Source organism: Rhinopithecus roxellana, chromosome 18 (genome assembly GCF_007565055.1).
Source record: "Rhinopithecus roxellana isolate Shanxi Qingling chromosome 18, ASM756505v1, whole genome shotgun sequence".
Taxonomy (NCBI): domain Eukaryota; kingdom Metazoa; phylum Chordata; class Mammalia; order Primates; family Cercopithecidae; genus Rhinopithecus; species Rhinopithecus roxellana.
Window position 1 is genome coordinate 70,486,642 of NC_044566.1, and position 19,821 is coordinate 70,506,462.

The 19,821-nt window shown below is 39.4% G+C and overlaps 1 protein-coding gene across 3 annotated transcripts in view; it reads right to left on the reverse strand.

The window, feature by feature from the left end:
- LNX2 (ligand of numb-protein X 2) overlaps positions 1–19,821 on the reverse strand; it is a 74,724-nt gene that overhangs the window by 53,803 nt on the left and 1,100 nt on the right. Inside the window, exon 2 of one of the 3 annotated variants that reach the window (XM_030922023.1) lies at positions 5,987–6,028. The exons of the other annotated variants lie outside the window; for them this stretch is intronic. The gene's annotated coding sequence lies outside the window, so the exon portion shown is untranslated. The remainder of the gene's footprint in view (positions 1–5,986; positions 6,029–19,821) is intronic. 3 annotated transcript variants of the gene reach the window in all.

The following is a 19,821-nucleotide window of genomic DNA, read 5'->3' on the forward strand; positions in this document are numbered from 1 at the left end:
CGCTATTACTACATGCTGGACACTATACTAATTGCTTTACAAGCAGTATTTCATTTACTCTTTCCAACAAACCCTATGAAGTAGTTACTATCACCATTACCATTTTATAGATGAGAAAAATGGGGATCCAAGGGATTAAAAACAACTAGGCTATCAGTGATTGGAATGGGATTCAAACTCTGGTTCATCTAATTCCAAAGTCCACATTCAGCAGTACCTGAAATTAAGAAAGTCTTACTGTTCCCTCCCTCTTCCCCGTCATTGAAGAAAAAACAAGGCATTATATAAGCAACATGTGATGCAATTCCACAGAAGCCACATGATTTATATCACTGTCTGCAGACACTGCTGAGTAAACTGACGATAGCCCCAAAGAAAGACAACCGCATTAATAAACTAGAATGATACTTCTCTAAATTCTAACTCCTCAAATAAGGCTACGATTTGGTGTAATTAGCAGTATAGTTAAGTTCTCAAAAATTCTCAGCCACAAGCTCATAAATATCATTGAAGCAGAGAGAAACAAAATAAAGTTTGTAAAATAATATATCATGCAAGGACAATTAAAAGTTCTATTATTAACATTTTCCCAAAATTTTTAAAAAATTTTTATTTTTAGAGACAGGGTCTCAGTTTTGTCATGTGCGGTGGAGTGTAGTGCTATAATCACAGCTCACTGTAGTCTTGAACTCCTGGGCTCAAGCGATCCTCCCACCTCAGCTTCCCGAGTAGCTAGGATTATAGGCATGTTGAACCATTGCACCTGACCTTCCCAACAATTTACTATGAACATTTTCAAACACACTGAAAAGTTCAACATTTTCAGGGTAAACACTTGTATTTTACAAGTCTACCATTAAGATTTAACTATATGTGCTTTGTCACATATCTCCTCATCCTTCCCTGTTTTATCACTTCATGATCTTCAAAGTAAATGCAGAAGTCAGTACACTTCTAAATATGACACAATGCATATCAACTGAAGTTCCCTATTTGTTTACATTTGGCTTTTGAGGTAGAATTTAAACACACAAAAAAACTGTGCAAAACTTTTTTTTTTTTTTTAAGACTGCATTTCGCCATGTTGCCCAGGACTCAAGCAATCATCCTACCTTAGCCTCCCAAGTAGCTGGGATTATAGGCATGTACCACCACACCAAGTAAAATGTGCAAATCTTAAGTCTATATTAATTAAGCTTTTGATAAATGCATACAACTATGGAACCCAAATCCCTATTAAGAGAGCAGAATCATCACTCCAGGTTTTTTTATGCCCTTCCCAGCCAATCTCAACCCCCATTATCTCTAGAGACAACCTCCGGTCTGATGTTCTTTCCATCATAGATGTTTTGACTATTCTAGAGTATCACCTAAATGGGAACATAGAGTACGTACTCTTTTGCATACAGCTTCTCTTACTCAGCATGTTTTTGAGACTTATCTATGCTGTGGTAGATATCAGTAGTCTGTTTCTTTCCATTGCTTGGCAGTATCTCACTGTATCGTGTCCCTTACTGAAGGACAACTGTGCTGTTTCCAGTTCCTGGTGATTATCAACAAGAACTTCTATGAACATATGTTTTCATTTCTCTTGGGTAAATACCTAAGAGTAGAAAGGTTGAGTCCCAGGGAAAGTAGATGCTTAGTTTTGTAAGTGACCACCATACCTTTTCCAAAGTGGTTGTACCATTTGACTTCTCTAACAAGAATGTATAAGCTTTGGTTGCTCCATATCCTTTGTCAACATTTGATGCTGTCTTTTTAATTTCAGCCATTGTGTTATATGTGTGATCAATTAATATTTTAATTACTTTTGAGTTGAATCTACTTGTAAGATACAGCACAAAAATAATTGAGGTACATAAGATATAGGGCAATATTAAGAGAAATTATAATATTATAAATTTTATATATAACTTTAAACTTTTTTCTACTTTCAATAAGTCACATGATTTAAACTACATTTTCATTCAGTGTCTTATGAAATAATTATGCTGTCAAATGTTAGCACTGTTGCTTAGGAAACTGGTATCAAAACACTAACTTTTCTTTCTGTTTATCTTTTACTACTTAATAACACCAACAATTTATGGCTCACTTCACCTACAATTTAAATCAATAATACTAATTGAAAGATATTTGTTAAAAAAGAACGCTGTCAATGTCTTCCTTTAAAATCTAATTCCCATTTGCTATACTAAAAGATTTAGTCACCTTTTCTAACATAATTCCATCTTGGAACTATGCCCTTTAATTAAGTTCTGGGGGACCAAGAATATTATCTGATGCCACTCCTTAAAATAAAAACAAAAACATACCTTGGTACAATTGCACATTCTGAATTAGCTTGTAAAAGCAGCACAACTGTCCTAGAAACAGGCAAATCACTCTTGGATATGTTATGATATTTTTCAATACAGTATGCTTATGCAATCGATGCCATTATAGAACTCAGTAGGTGACAGTCCAAATCAGTAAAGAGACATCTACTGATGACAAAGAAATAGTAACAATAGCCACTTAGGGAAGTCACTAGCGGTGCCGGAAAAGATAAACAGTTTCATGGTGAGATCCCATTTTTTTTTTTTTCCGAGACGGAGTCTCGCTCTGCCGCCCAGGCTGGAGTGCAGTGGCCGGATCTCAGCTCACTGCAAGCTCCGCCTCCTGGGTTCACGCCATTCTCCTGCCTCAGCCTCCCGAGTAGCTGGGACTACAGGCGCCGCCACCTCGCCCGGCTAGTTTTTTGTAGTTTTAGTAGAGACGGGGTTTCACCGTGTTAGCCAGGATGGTCTTGATCTCCTGACCTCGTGATCCGCCCGTCTCGGCCTCCCAAAGTGCTGGGAGTACAGGCTTGAGCCACCGCGCCCGGCCAGATCCCATTTTTTATGCAGTCTCTTACCTGTCAAGGGGCAGCCAACCTGTACATAGTTATTGTTGACTTTTCTACACAAATGTCAACAACGGGGCACAAAATTTTAAGAAACGCTTCCTGACTACCTTAATGTCATTGCACCTTACAATGACAAACTTCAAATTGGTGAAAAAAAAAAAATGACTATTATGTATTCTACCAAAAAGGAGATGTCCAACTGCCATTTTAACACATACCTATCTTACTCATACCACTCTGCAATGCACCAATTTGTTTTGCTGTTTTTCTGAAACGTTTTCCTTCCTTACAAAAGGCCGGGCGCGGTGGCTCACACCTGTAATCCCAGCACTTTGGGAGGCCAAGGCCGGCAGATTACGAGGTCAGGAGATCAAGACCATCCTGGCTAACACTGTGAAACCCCGTCTCTACTAAAAATACAAAAATTAACTGGGCGTGGTGGCGGGCGCCTGTAGTCCCAGCTACTTGGGAGGCTGAGGCAGGAGAATGGCGTGAACCCCAAAGGCGGAGCTTGCAGTGAGCCGAGATCGCGCCACTGCACTCCAGCCTGGGCAACAGAGCGAGACTCTATCTCAAAAAAAAAAAAAAAAGAAAAAGAAAAAAGAAAATATGTTAAAAAAAAAAATTCACAGTATAAAATGAACCACACTTTTTCCATGTTATACTATGGTACCCTCTCAGATGAGGAGAGCAAGCATGGCTAGCAGATCCACACACTGGGCAGAGTCAGCAGTGCACTCCGTGCAAATGGCTCCTCAGCTATCGAGCACACTATGGGTGATCAAAGAAACAGAGGGCAAAGAATAAGAATAAGGAAGGATTTAGTGGAAGTCCTTGGACACTTCAAAGAGCATCACAAATTTCATCCACCGTAAGTTTCACTGTAGATTACACACATGCCCAACAACTAGAAATAGGAGCAAGAGCAAACTATGGAGATATATGGTAGAAGAGATTACACACTTTTTTTTACTCTTATCTGTTTTTCCAGATTTTCTATGAATATCTCTTACCAAATGTTCTACCATTTAATTATTTTATAATATAAAAAGTAAAAAATTCTACTATTCCACAAATTAAACTTAAAAAAGAAAGAAATCTATGGCTCAAAGAGTTGAAACAAAGATGGTAGTCTTTTTTTGTTGCAACCCCTTTTCTTATGCTTGCTCCTAAACTGCCATGTCCTATTGAATTGCATTATTATTAAGTTATTTCTATTTGATTTTTTTTCTTGCCCTGTCTTTTGGTGCTCACCTACTGAATTTTAATGGGGGAAAAACAGACCTTTTCTGAAGAAAATGACAAACAAAATGAATACACAGAACCACGTAGGTAAATATCTCACTAGATAAGGATTACAAGAAGGGTTTGATAAAATCAGAGTTCTTGCTGATAGCCTATTACAGAAGTCAGGGTAATTATATGCTTTTTCCGGGTACAGACTCTACAACACAGAACCAATTACTCTGTAACCCCCTTACCCTTCCAAACATTTCACCACATAAGCTTGAAGACCACTAACCAAAATTAAACACTGAAGAAGTTGAAGCAGCATATAAAGAACGTAACTATTCCTTTCTCTAGGTTTAATAGAGAGATGAATGGCAGACAGGCTGACAGACGGACGGGTGGACAGAGATAGATAATGCAAGCAACAAACAGGTTTTTCCCTTTCAGCCTTTAAAACTGAAACCGGGGTTTCTATAAAATCATTCAACCGCATTAAAACAAAACAATTCCACTGAGTTTCTATCGAAAAATCATCTCATTATGAGTCCAAGAACATGACTGTGGCCATTTACTCCTGGAACCTCTCTCTTCATTGGCCAGCTATGTGGCATAAACTAAAACGATCTTTAAAGTCCTTCTCAGCACGAAGAAAGAAAACAATTATGATTCTATCAAAACTTTAACTTTTCATATAACCCCAGTACAGTAAAGAGTAAGACAGCTTTTGGGATCAAAGAAGTCTGGTTTCCAATCACAGGTAACCATATTATTTTGTCCAAATTGTGTATTACCTCTGAAACTTTCTGAGCTCCAGTCCTTAAATGCAAAATATCGACCTTACAGGGTTACTATGACAATCAACTGCTAAATGAAACTTAAAGTTCCTAGCTCAGAGATAAGCCACAGAGCAGTCACGCAAATGGCAGTTACTACAATGATTAATACTGGCAGTTGCACAATGCTGCCTACTTATAGTTCACAGAAAGAAAAGCAATGTAACACTGAAAATATTAAAACTTTCTAGGGCAATACTCATAAATTACTGAAAACAATTTATCTTTTTTCCCCTCTAGATCTAACATCATATTCTAATTGAACTCAAGGAAAAGACCACCTTTCCCACATCCCCTTTTTAGAAGAACAAAATGGATGACCTGACAATCCTTAAAATGAAAGCTATTCTAAGAGTGTCCACTACAAATATTAAAATTGTAAAGAGACAATCTGCAGACTTGATGAACACTGTAAAATGCACAAAGACATTTCCAATTAGCAAAGAGATATGTTAAACAAATAATTTTTAATTAAGCACAACTTGTACTACAAAATTCCCTGATAATCAAGCTTTTTAGCAGCATTAGTGTACCAATTATGCTTTATTCCATGGTTGTGCTATATTTGCTAGATCAAAGCCACCTAGTAAATATCCTATTTTAAGTTATCATGAAGATGTCCAGATTAATTTTTACTGTGTTCAGCATTGCCTTGAAAAAGGATTAAGCAACAGAGTCATGATTTATAGCGGAAGAAAAAAAAAGGAAAGCTCAAAAAGGCTCAAATAATCATTTTGTCCACAATCATATCCAACAAAGAAAACCTCTGTTTTCCTTAAGGTTACATTAATTAAGGTGGGATCAGCAAACAAAAGGTGATCAAGTTAAATTTCAAAAAAAAATGAGCAAAGTAAAACAAATTTTGCACTATTTTAAATCAAGGTACAGAACAGTATGAGTTTTAAAATAGCTATGTATTAATATATAGATACACACACTAGTTTATACACACAAAACATGCCTGGAAGGATATACAAAAAAACTAATAGCAGTCAACTCTAGGTGAACCAGGTAGTTGGGGTGAAGAGCTCACCTCAGGCTTGTTTTTCATGAAGTATCTATCTGAACACATACACTTTCATGTGTATGGAAGTATATTTATGGCAGGAGCAAGGGAGCATGCACAAAAAGAAATAAAGTAGAAATTAGAAAGCAGTCAAGATCGGTTCTTATATACATGATTAAAAAGCCAAGTACAGAAACAAGATCTTTACATCAAAAATAAGAACAATTTTATGGAGCACTAAAAATGAAGTTGCATGCTCAAGACAATGCTTTTTCTTTACTGCTTCATTTCTGTTTCAAAAGTAAATAAGTAAAACACAAACCTAAATATTAAGTATATTTATTTGCAAAGTTATTTCCTATCATAAAAATGGGAGAAATGTAAGTTATTGCTACATTTAAGAATCTTTTTGCAAGACACATTGTTTACACATTCGATTCAAGCTTACTGAAATGTCCAGTGTTGTAACACATTTCTAAGAATCAGTTTAACATTCAGCTGTAATCACACCAGCACAGAAATAGACAAATTTGTGTTTTCTTGTATTTACTTCCTCTACTGCTGCTTAAGGGAAATCTACTATGGCACTCCTAGTTTCTAAAAACGCACCCCAACGTCAACTGATGAGTCATGGGTCACACTCCAAGTTCTTATGTACCAAAGAAAGCAGGGCACTAAAGTCTTACACATAAATTTTAAAGACTGTCTAATAAGCTCGGTTACAAACCAAGAGTTCTTTATAAGGTAACATAGATGACAGTTTTTAAAGGAGGCATGAAAAACTTCAAAATAAAACTGCAAATTCCACAAAGATTGATAGAATTATTTACTCTTTTTCCGACTCCTAATAACTGGTAGTGTTTTGTTTTTCTTAATTCAGAACATACGAACATAAAGTACTGTTGAAATACTGACAGGTACAAACTCAAGTTTGTAAAAACTCAACAAACTCCCAGCTTCCTGAAAGTCCAAATTATCTGAGAAATAATTTTCTATATGCCTTGTTTTGACTCTTAATTATTTCCAGTTTTCGCTATTTAACCATTTCACTGACTGGGAAACCTCCAGGAGACGGTACAAAAGGGCAGGAAGCAAAGATGACACTGTTTGATTCCTTTGGGCATTATTAGTTAAATTTCCCTGGTGAAGAGACAAATAGCTAAAAGGAAACCTGGAGACCAGCTGTAGATTCTAGTAACCAGCATAACAGACCATTGAGATCTAATCACATCATCTGATTTTCCTCCTAGCATTCGTCATTATCCTTTCCATTAATTGCCTAACTATTTACTGTTGTTTCTCTTCCTGCCCCACAGCACATAAACTCCATGAGAACAGAGATCCCACCTGTCTTGCTCATTGCTATAGTCTCACCATGTAGAACAGTGCCAGGCACTTAACAGGCATTCGATAAACACCCCATGGGAAAGGAAGACATATATGTATTCAGTTATCTTAGGACCTGCAGTCATGAAAAGGCTAAAATTTGTGTTTACTTGAAACTACTCTTTACTCATAACTTCTAATAAATTTTTATTCTGCCTTGTTACAAGACTCTAAGCTTTTATCATTTAAATATGTTATCAAAATAGAGTAATTGTACTGAAATTATAATCTAACTAGACTAGGTTTCTGAGAACAAGAACTTCTATAATTCACTTTTCTATCCCAAATATCTAGAATGGTAGACAACACAGAATAGGCATTCAAATATTTGTTGAAAAAATTATTTTAAAAGAATTATAACTAGTGGAATTAGTAATGTTTATTCTCTATGAATAGTTTATGATTTCCTGCATTTTCCACATTAAGCATGTATTAATTTAAAAAATATACAGTGTGATTTTAAAAAAGAAAATCACATGTATCCCTTATACCTTCATGTAGTTCATAATGTATGCAATAAGGTAAATCAAACAGATGTGCTGCTTAATCCCCAAGAGTAACCAAACAGAAAAACATTCTTTAAAATTGAGATATTGCTAATTTTTAAATTAAATTTAAAATATTACTTTTAAGAATATTAAGCTTTACTGTCCAGAAAGATATCCTTCCATAAATCCTAGTGTAATAAGATTGAGTACTCTTTATTAAACATCAGTCAACTGATGTTTGAGTTTTTTTTTTTTTTTTGGTTGGGGGACAAAGTCTGGCTCTGTCACCCAGGCTAGAGTGCAGTGGTAAAATCTTGGCTCACTGCAACCTCTGCCTCCCAGGTTCAAGCGATTCTCCTGTCTCAGCCTCCAGAGTAGCTGGCACTACAGACGTGTACCACCACGCCCAGCTAATTTTTGTACCGGGGTTTTGCCATTTTGACCAGGCTGGTCTTGAACTCCTGGCCTCATGTAATCCACCTGCCTCAGCCTCCCAAAGTTCTGGGATTACAGGCATGAGCCACTGCAGCTGGCCTGTTTTTTATTAACAGAACCATTTTCTTTTCAAAAGGTTCAAATAACCAAGAGTGATTTTTATTTTTTACTTTTTTAAGAGACGAAGTCTCACTCTGTCACCCAGGCTGGAGTAGAATGCACAATCTTGGCTCACTGCAATCTCTGCCTTCCGGATTCAAGCAGTTCTCCTGCCTCAGCTTCCCAAGTAGCTGGAACTACAGGTGTGCATCACCAGGCCCAACTAAGTTTTGTATTTTCTAGTAGAGATAGAGTTTCATTATATGTTGGCCAGGCTGGTCTCGAGCTCCTGACCTCGGGTGATCTGCCCGCCTTGGCCTCCCAAAGTGCAGGGATTACAGGCATGAGCCACCACGCCTGGCCCAGAGTGATTCTTTTTGAAGACAAAGAATGTTATATTATAAATAAACAACTTAAGAACTACATAATGGTTTGCTTTCCTCCAGCACCAACTTTCAGGTGAGCCCAAACTGTAGAAAGAGAAAATACAGTCACTATCACATTTAGAAAGACTAAAATCATGCAGAGCAACGGTGTTACAGGTAATAATTTTATAGGAAAAAAGTTAATACAACATAAATTAGTTGAAAGTTGACTGATGTTTTTAATAAGAGTACTCAAGATTTTACCATCCTTCTATATTCTGCAAAATGGATTCATTAAGTTTTTAATCCTTTCAAAAAATAGGTACTATACCATTGAAAAAAATCCAGACTCTCAAAATAAATCCTGAATGGTTTCTTAATGTTATTATACTCCATTAAACATAGAAGAGAAATTCAAATGTGCTAACAAATGTACTACATATACCTGGAAAAAGAATAGGTCAGTGTCCCAAAATAGAATTATGTCTATTTTTAGCAAAATCTGAAACTAGTCTATTGAAGTATCAATTAATACATCTCATCTATAATAAAAGCACAAAGCCTAAAATTGAGAAATTCATGAGATTAATAAATATTTCATGTGGGAACTAATTGCTATGGACACTTTTGAAATCTATTAAATAGCCTTCACAGAGTGGTCTTAAAAGGTCATGCACAGCTACTACTGATCAAATGCTTGACAGTAAATGTAGCAGAGGCACAGGACACAACAACATGCACCGCGATACCTGGCCTCTCCCCACCAATTTTTTTTTTTTTTTTTTTTTTGAAATGGAGTCTCGCTCTGTTGCCCAGGCTGGAGTGCAGTGGCGTGATCTCCACTCACTGCAAGCTCCGCCGCCTCCCGGGTTAACGCCATTCTCCTGCCTCAGCCTCCCTAGAAGCTGGGACTACAGGCGCCCGCCACCACGCCAGGCTAATTTTTTTTGTATTTTCAGTAGAGACAGGGGTTTCACCGTTTTTGCCTGGATGGTCTCGATCTCCTGACCTCGTGATCCGCCCACCTCGGCCTCCCAAAGTGCTGGGATTACAGTCGTGAGCCACCACGCCCGACCCTCCCCACCAATTTTATATTTCAGCTTCAGCTAAACCCAGACTACCAACTGTTTCCAAATTGGTATCTTGCAACTATAAGAAATAAAAACAACAGAGAAATTCACACTAGAATATACTATGAAGCTGAGAACTGTATTCTAGCCCAATAACTGACATCAATCCCCCCAATTTAAAATTACTCCATGTATTTCAGACCTTTCCCTCTCTTTGCTATAAGCAGGGTCTCAGCAATACGTACAAAATATTTTGTTTGGAACCTTATCTCACACCATATACAAAATTACCTCCAAATGGACTAAAAACCTAAATGTAAAACTTGAAACTATAAAACTCCTAGAAGAAAACATATGGGAAAAGCTTCATGACACTGGATTTGGCAAGGATTTCTTGGATACGACACTAAAAGCACAGGCAAAAATAGACAAATGGGACTACATTAAAATTAAAACCTTCTGCACATCAAAGGACACATCAACAGAATGAAAAGGAGAAAACAGTTGCAAATCATATCCGATAAGGGGTTAATATCCAGAATATGTGAGGAACTCCTACATCTCAACAATAGTAAGAATAAAAAAATGGGTCAAGAATGTGAACTGCCATTTCTCCAAAAATGATACAGAAATGGCCAACGAGCATATAAGAAGTTCAACATCACTAATTCCAGAAAAACGCAAATCAAAACCACGAGTTATCACCTCATGCGGTGGCTCAAGCCTGTAATCCCAGCACTTTGGGAGGCCGAGACGGGCGGATCACGAGGTCAGGAGATCGAGACCATCCTGGCTAACACGGTGAAACCCCGTCTCTACTAAAAACTACAAAAAACTAGCCGGGCGAGGTGGCGGGCGCCTGTAGTCCCAGCTACTCGGGAGGCTGAGGCAGGAGAATGGCGTAAACCCGGGAGGCGGAGCTTGCAGTGAGCTGAGATCCGGCCACTGCACTCCAGTCCGGGCGACAGAGCGAGACTCCGCCTCAAAAAAAAAAAAAAAAAAAAAAAAAAAAAAAAAAGGCTAATATTAGAAAAGAGCAAGTGTTGGTGAGAACATCGAGCATGTAGAGAAACTGGAATCCTTTTGCACTGATGGTGAGATTGTAAAACAGTGCAACCGCAATGAAAAACAGTAGGAGGTTCCTCAAAAAGTTCGACTACCATGTAATCTAATAATCCCACTTCTGGGTATACATCCAGAAGAATTCAAAGCAGGGTCTCAAAGAGACATTTATACACTCATGCTTATGGCAGCACTATGCCCAAGGAAATTGTGTCACATGCTAGAACATGGATGAACCCTGAGATCATCATCCTACATGAAATAAGCAAGTCACACAAAAAAAGACATATACTGTATGATATCATTTATACGTGGTATCTAAAGTACTCAAATTCTAGAAAGTAGAAGAGTGGTTACCAGGGGCTGGGGACAGGAGGAAATGGGAAGTTGTTTAATGGGTACAGAGCTTCAGTTTCATAAGATGAAAAAGTTTTGGAGATCTGTTGTACTGTAATGTGAATATATTTAACAGTGTACACTTAAAAATAGTTAAGATAGTAAATTTTATGTTTGCCACAATAAAGAGAAAAAGCTGAAGCAACGTAAAATATTATTCTGTTAAACATTCATTATTTAGGTAGAATTTCTTTTACTTCAACCACTGAAAATTCAGCATCCAAACTGAGATATACTGTTAAGTGCAAACCATTTCACCAGATTTCAGTACTTAATATGGGAAAAAAGAATGTCAAAGCACATTAATAATTTTATATTGATGACATATTTTGAACATACTGCTTTAAAATATTGAATTTTAAAAATGTTATGCTTTAAGAACAATAATTAGAGGGGAATGTGGGGTCAATGGGACTGTGTTTGTTTTATAAGGTTAAAGATTGGAGCACATTTATAGGCTGGTGTAAAAAAGAAAGCAGGGAGAAAGAGATTAAACATAGAAAAGAAGGGAGCTAACTGATGAAGCCACTCCTGAAGGAGACTTGAAGAGATAACAGGCACATGTGGAAAAACAGATCTGAGACTTAAGTAGGTAACATGTGGAAAGGGAGAGACAGAAAAATTCTAGAGAAATCACAGATCATCTCATTTCCTCCATGAAATAACCAGACTATCTGCAGACTATATAGAAGAGGTGGAGTTGGATAAAAGGGTTGGTAATGATGAGATTTCGGAATAAATCATGAGCGATGAAGAACAAAACCCTCATTGGGGTTAACAAGACCTGTATGATCAGGCCATGGCCTCAGTCCCTGCCACGGTCCCAGCTCTCTCTCATCTACCTCCTCCCCTCCCTCAAAGTGCTGTCCATCGCTGACTGCCTCCTCTGAGGGTTTACCTGTGTAATACCTACTCAGCCAGATATCTGTTTAAGGACAACTTCCTCGGGAAGTCTTCAGTGATACCCCACTCTGCAGAGACTATGGCAGTTTCCCTTCTCATAACCCAGACAACACCCTATGCCAGCACCATCCAACAGAAAGATCACGTGAGCCACAAGTGTCATTTCAAATGTGCCAGTAGCTATGTTTAAAAAATAAAAAGAAACAAGTGAATGAATTATTATTTTTGAGACAGGGCCTCACTCTTGTTGCCCAGGCTGGAGTACAGTGGCACAATCACAGCTCACTGCAGCCTCAACCTCCTGGGCTCAGGTGATCCTCCCACCTTAGCCTCCCCAGTAGCTGGGGTCACAGGCACATGCCACCACACCTGGCTAATTTTTTGTAGAGACAGGTTTCGCCATGTTGCCCAGGCTAGGCTCAAAATCCTAGGCTTGAGCGATTCTGTTGCCTTGGCCTCCCAAAGTGAGTCACCATGCCTGGTTGAATTATTTTTAATATTTTATTTAACCCAATATATCCAGAATATTATCTTGAATTGCCTCTAGACTGTAAACTCCATGAGGATACCACAGCATTCTTAGCTCAGTGTCAGAGCACTCAGTAGGGACTAAACATTTACAAATTGACTGAGGGGTATGGCGGCAGGGGGTTGAGGGACATTTCCCTGCATTGAGGACCAGCCATTTAATTGGTGATACCAAAGCAATGTGGAGACAGAAGCAGAGTTAATCTGAACAGGGGCGTTATCTGGCAGGTACAGCACAAAAGACAAGTTCAAGGGAGGCAAAGGTGCCAGTGGGAAGCATATTCCAGGTGTTTAACCATGGGCTTCCTAACTGGATAGAGATGCTCTGCAAAGCCAAAAGGTGTCCCTGCAGCAGGAAGGGGAGGGTAAGGTGGAACAGAAGGACTGGCACACTGTTGCTGTGAGGGAGAGGGGGCACTCTAATAGAAAGTGTGGGTACTGAGAGAGCTGGAAAGACAGGAGAAGAGACTGAGGTCCAACGACAGGATATGTAAGTTTAAGCTTTCTAACATGGAAAATCTAGGGAAATGACAAGGTGCCAAATGAATGTTAAGATGCAGTGGAAGCAGGCTGGGTGTGGTGGCTCATGCTGTAATTCCAGCACTCTGGGAGGCCGAGATGGGCAAATCACCTGAGGTAAAGAGTTCGACACCAGGCCAACACGATGAAACACCATCTCTACTAAAAATATAAAAATTATCCGGGTGTGGTGGCAGGTGCTTATAATCCCAGCTACTCGGGAGGCTGAGGCAGGAGAATCGCTTGAACCTGGGAGGTGGAGGCTGCCGTGAGCCGAGATTGCGCCACTGTACTCCAGCCTGGGTGACAGAGCACAAGACTCCGTCTCAAAAAAAAAAAAAAAAAAAAACAGTGGAAGCAAAGGTTACCCAGCTACAAATGATTAACTCCTCGAATGAAAATGTCTTTTAAGAATTTAAATTCTACAAGGGCAGAGACAATCTTTTATGTGCCATCCAAGCCCAGCACTTCTTAGATACTTGTTAAATACAACTCAACTGAAAGTCAAAGTTCAAATGTTAAAAATCACATAGAAGTAAAACTGCCTTTGCAAAAATTACATCAGTGAAAAAATTACAGCAGTGGGGAGATCTTAGCCAATTCTCCTCTTGCTTTTAGCTTTAAAGCTGCCCTTAATTATTCCTGGCCTAAAACCAAGCTAATTTTGGGAGACATTTAGTTTATAGTTTAAATGGTAACAGCCCGTCCCCAAAATTCAACCGCCTTTGTAAAGCTAATGAGGGACCACCAAACTAGGCAACTGAGGAACCTGAATTCAGCTAAGGTGTAGACATAAACAATTGCCAGCCACTATTCCAGAGGTCACAGGATATGCAATGTTCCCAATTACTCCACAGATGTCACTACTGGAGAACCTAAGATTGGCCTTTTGAGATATCTGTTCAGGTTTTTTGGTTGGACCCACTGACCACTCCAGTGGCCTCACCCAGAAGCCACTCAGAGCATAAAAGGACCATTTCCCCACACTGCTATGATTGTGCCCCCAACCAATCAGCAGCAAGCACCCACTGACTAGCCACCCCACCCCTTCCCCCAAACTACCTTTGAAAATAGCCCCCAAATGCTCAGGTAGGCTGATTTGGGTAATAATAAAATTTCAGTCTTCTGTTTAGCAAGATCTATGTGTGCAAAAACTCTTTCTCTATTGCAATGCCCCCGCCTTGATAAACTGGCTCTATCCGGGCAGTAGGCAGGAAGAGCCCACTGGGCAGCTACAGAAGAAAAAGCCACAATACTGAAATAAGATTTAAGTAAAGGTCTCCAAGTTATGTGTTCAGTAATTATTTATTGGTCTAAATGATAAGAGTTCTCACAAACAATTAAGTCTTTAAGATTAACAGCCGAAATCCCAATGGGGAAGGGGGTGGCAGGTATAAATATTTTCCAGACTTACTTTACTTTTTATCTGTAAAACAAACTAATAGCCAAACAGAGCCTTGGAAACTGAGAGGAAATAAAAACACACTCAAAAGTGTTTTTCTGTTCCCTTATTCAACACAATAGTCATCAATACAGAATACTTCTATGTCCAAATGTGGGTTTACCCCCACACCTGATACACAAAGCAGTGGACACCAGCGGGGTGTCCTCTAATTCAATTCAGTTCTGACGCTATCTACCTGGAGATAGCCTCAGATCCCAAAGCTGAGGGCTCAGTTTCCAAGACTGCTCCCCTCTCCACCAGACACCAGTCGCAAGTGCAGGCCTCAGGAAATTCTGACTGGCCTCAATTTGGGGTTCTCATAACCCCTCTTTGGGTTTAATTAACTTGCTAGAGCAGTTCACAGAACTCAAGGATACACTTACTTAGGTTACCAGTTTATTATAAAAGATATTACAAAGGATACAGATGAGATACGCAGGGCTTAGGTTTGGGAAGGGGTGCGGAACATTCATGCCCTCCAGGGGCGTGTTACCCTCCGGGAACCTTCGTGTGATCAGCTATCCAGAAGCTCTCTGAACCCTGTCCTCTTGGGCCTTTTATGAAGACTTCATAACATAGCTATGGTTGGTGAAAATCATTGGCCATTGGTGATCAGCTTCCCCTTCAGCTCCTCTGCCCTCCCTGGAGGTTGGCGGTAGGGCTGACAGTTCTAACCCTCCACTCCATCTTTCCAGTGACCAGGGCCCATCTTAAAGCTACCTAGGCGCTGCCAGCCGTTCAGTCAACTCATCAGCATACAAAGACACTTAGCACTTTGCAGATTCCAAGGAATTTGAGAGTTGTATGCCAGGAAACAGCGATAAAGACCAAACATATATTTTACAACATCACAGAAGCTTTACTATAGCCAAACACATCTTATTTTACATAAGACATAGGCCCTCGAAACTTGGCTATCAACACTTTTTACACTGGCCCCTATTACATACTTTAGAGCAATCTGTTATTTAAAATAATTCTAAGATTACTTTTTAAGAAAAAAAAAGTAAACCCTCACTTGTTTTACATATGAAGGTGGTATGCTTTTAAAGTGGACACACAAGAATTGTTTTATAGTATGTTACTTGTCTATTGCCTATTTTCTATTCCTCATTTCTCCTGCTCAGCCTAATTTTTTAAGAAAAAATAATTTTTCCCTGCATAATTTCTCCACTGAGGTAAAGTGACTGTCAAATTTATCATTCCTCAATCTCCAGGCTGGAAAGATTAAACATATAAGCTATGCTTGCATCCCATCCTTCACAACACTTCTGTTCCTATCTTTCCAGCTATCTTTATCAAGACTTCAGAGGCTCTGCCCTGGTGTTTTACAAATAACCAATAGAGGACAAATTTATGACGTGGCTATTGTCAGTTTACCTCTGAACAAAGCTATATCTCTATAAAATAGTTTAATCATAAGCCATCAATGTTACAGTTCCTGTATCTTCCTATAAGAACATGAAACACTTCAAGCTTCCTCACTGGATCAGTTCTCTTTCCCTTTTCCTCTGACCAATGACTATTTCAAAGATTTGGAGAAGTCTGTGAGCCAAGCCAGATCAAAGCCAATTTGGATCCAATTTGTTCATTAACACATGCTGTCAACAAAAAGAGTCAAACTCTGCAACATATTTGAAGAGATTTATTCTGAGCCAAATATGAGTGACCATGGCCCATGACACAGATCTCAGGAGGTCCTGAGAACACGTGCCCAAGGTGGTGGGGGTGCAGCTTGGTTTTACACATTTTAGGGAGGCGTGAGACATCAATCAAAAAATTTTAAGAAATACATTGGTTCGGTCCAGAAAGGTGGGACAATTGCAGGGCGTGCGGGTGGGGTGGGGGGAGTTGGGGGGAGTGGCATTCCAAGCCACAGGTAAATTTAAATTATTTTCTGGTTGCCAGTTGGTTGAGTTTGTCTAAAGCCCTGGGATCAACAGAAAGGAATGTCTGGGTTAAGACAAAGGATTGTGGAGACTCAAGTTCTTACTTTCAGAGGAAGCCTTCAGGTAGTAGGCTTCAATAGGCTGTAGTAAAATGTTTCTTACCGGACTTAAAGTCTATGTTAATGTTAACGTCAGAGAGGCATAACAGGTCATGTCCGACCCCCACTTCCCAATTGTGGCCTGAAACTGTCTCTCAGGTTAAATTTTAAAAGACCCCTGGCTGAGGAGGAAGTCCATTCATATGGCTGGGAAGAAGGGGGAGCTTAGAATTTTATTTTTGGTTTACAATACATTAATATTTGCTTAAGTACTTAGGGATTCTGCCGTTAGCAAAATAGATAGGATCCCAGCTCTAGGAAGCATACATTCTAAAGGATAGAACCTGTAACACCTGCTTCTTTAAAAGCATACCAACTACAGAACATTTTATTATTGTAAGTTATAAGCACTTACTTGTTAAAAAATTCCTTTGTTGTTTTTTTTTTGAGACACAGTCTAGCTCTGTCACCCAGGCTGGAGCACAGTGGCACAATCTCGGCTTACTGCAATCTCCACCTCCTGGGTTCAAGCGATTTCTCCCACCTCAGGCCCCTGACTAGCTGGGATTACAGGCACCTGCCACCACGCCCAGCTAATTTTTGTATTTTTAGTAGAGACAGGGTTTCACTGTATTGGCCAGGCTGGTCTCGAACTCCTGACCTCGTGATCCGCCCGCCTCGACCTCCCAAAGTGCTAGAATTACAAGTGTGAGCCACTGCGGCTGGTCAAAAAATTCCTCTTAATAACTTCTCAGAAGGCTAATACACAAAATAGCCACCTTTTCCGAATCCAACCAAACAAAGTAACTTACCACAGATTTTCCTACTGCTTTGTATTTTCTGAGGAAAAAAAACACATGCCAGGAAAGCTAAAAGGGATGTGTTTTGTAAAACTCTCAGGCCCTCCAACAGGCTCAATTTAGGTAGGCCTGCCCCAGTCTTCAAATTCTACATGCACGATACATATATATAACTTTTTCAATCAACACTGCTTCCTAGACAGAGGAGAACCTATGAAATGAGACCTGTGATTCTTTTTTAAAAACCTATAAGCATTTGGATAGACGAAGGTGGGCCTGTGAACTATGGCCCTGTAAGCAGGAGGGGAAGTTAAATAGTTCTTCATAATACAATTTAAAGATATTTGAATTTTGGGGTGGCAATCAGAAAGGAAAGAAAGAAGAGGGGGAGAAGGCCGAAGAGCCAACCAGATTACAAGAGCCTGGAGTCCTTCTTTCTTTGATGGTGGCCAAAATGTATTTTAAGGGCAGAAATGCCTAATATTCAATGTCAACACTTCTGACATTGCTCCACTGTGAACCCCTTCATCCTCCCCTTCCTCTAAATCTCCCATAAAGCCTACCACACCCATAAAGGCTTTCTGTGAACTCTTTTTTTTTTCTTTTCTCTTCTTTCCTAGCTCCTGTGAGACACAACTATCCAACAACCGCATCATGGATCTCTCAACCATCCATTTAGCACCTCCTTAGATTGGTCCAAAACTGAACTTATCTCCCCTTCCACACCTCTACCATCAATTGTTTTTAACTGCTTCTTCTCATATCCTCCAACATTTCACTAGCTCATTAATGTCATCATCTAAAGGAACAACTAATATTTACTGAGCACTTGGAATGTGCTAGGTACCCTGCCAAAGGCATTACATGCGTAATTCCTCAAACCCTACTGAACAGGTATGACAATCATTTCCCAAATATTAGGAAATCAAAGTTCTGTCAGGATAGTAATTCTAAGGGTAAGTAATAGAATTAGAAGTTGACCCGTTTTAATTCCACAGCCAGCTTACCCAGTACATGGCAATCAATGCCTGAAATCAAACAACCCAGGATTCATCCTTCCCCTCCTTAAGCCTATCTAGTCACTTACCTGGTCCAGCCTCCTAGTCATACGTGTTAAACGCCATGTCGTTTCTCCTTCCACTACCAGCACACTAGCATTTACTAAGTCCTTACTATGTGGCAATCACTATTCTAAGTAATATACATGTTTTTTCAAGTTCTATCCCCTAAACTCTGAGATGAAAAATCTAAGGAACAAAGAGGTTTCAGTGTATGACAGAGCCTGATTCCACCCCAGGTAATCTGAATAGAGAATCCCTGAGCACTTAACCCCTCCATTATAACAGCCTCCAACTTAGTCTCAATACCACCCATCTGGAAGCCCACCATCCTCCAGATGCTGCAGATATCTTTCTGGAATGCGAATGTTATCATGACATTCTCCTGCTTAAAATTAGCAGCTCAGTATCACTGACTGGATAAAGTCCAAATTTCTTAATCTGGTATACAAAATCCTTCATTTTTCTGTTCAAGTCAATTCAGTAAATATTTTAGTGACCAATGTAAGCAAGAAAAGGTGCCAAGTGCTCTGAAATGAATAATATACATGTCCCTGACTACTACTTCCACCTTGGACACTGGGTCCTTCAGCCAGACAAGCCCATATGCAAAGCTCACAATACAACAGCCCAAAGATACACGCATTTATTTTTAAGTGGCCTGCGTGCTACGTGCCTACAATGTACGATATCCCAAATCAATCTGAAGACTAGGTGCCTATATGACACCTATTCTTACAGGTCTCCAGGCAGAAATGCTCCCTGAGTTCAAATTACTTCAGGGTAACTAGCGGGATAAAGGCATGGATCAGTTTCCAAATGAGAAAACTTCTGGGCAAGAACTAACCCCTGCCATCAATGGCTGGCATGCAGTAGGTACTTTATCAGTGGCTAAATGAATAAATAATGAAAAAATGTCAAAGTTGATGAGAGGACCAGAGAAACAAGATATATGGAGAATGTAACACACAAGTGGCCCGAATTAAAAGTAATGTTATTCTACTTTGGTTCTCATTTGGCCTATTTTTACCCCACGGGAAAACTCACATGTGGGACTTGGACAAGCTTAAAAAGCCAAAACTTTGTTATTCATGGCTCAACAAAGCTTTGACAAGCCAAAAAGGATACCAGATTCCCGCTTCCTTCTTTACCTGCCAAAGTCCATTTTCTAAAGAGGTGTGGGGGTGGGAATCAAATCTAGCAAAGTAAATAAAATTGATCTACTGAGATCCAACTTCATCAGTGCTGCATCGAAGTACATGCAAAAGAAATATCAAAATCTGTCCCGGGAAGAAGGCCAATTTACAAGTACTATGGCCGCA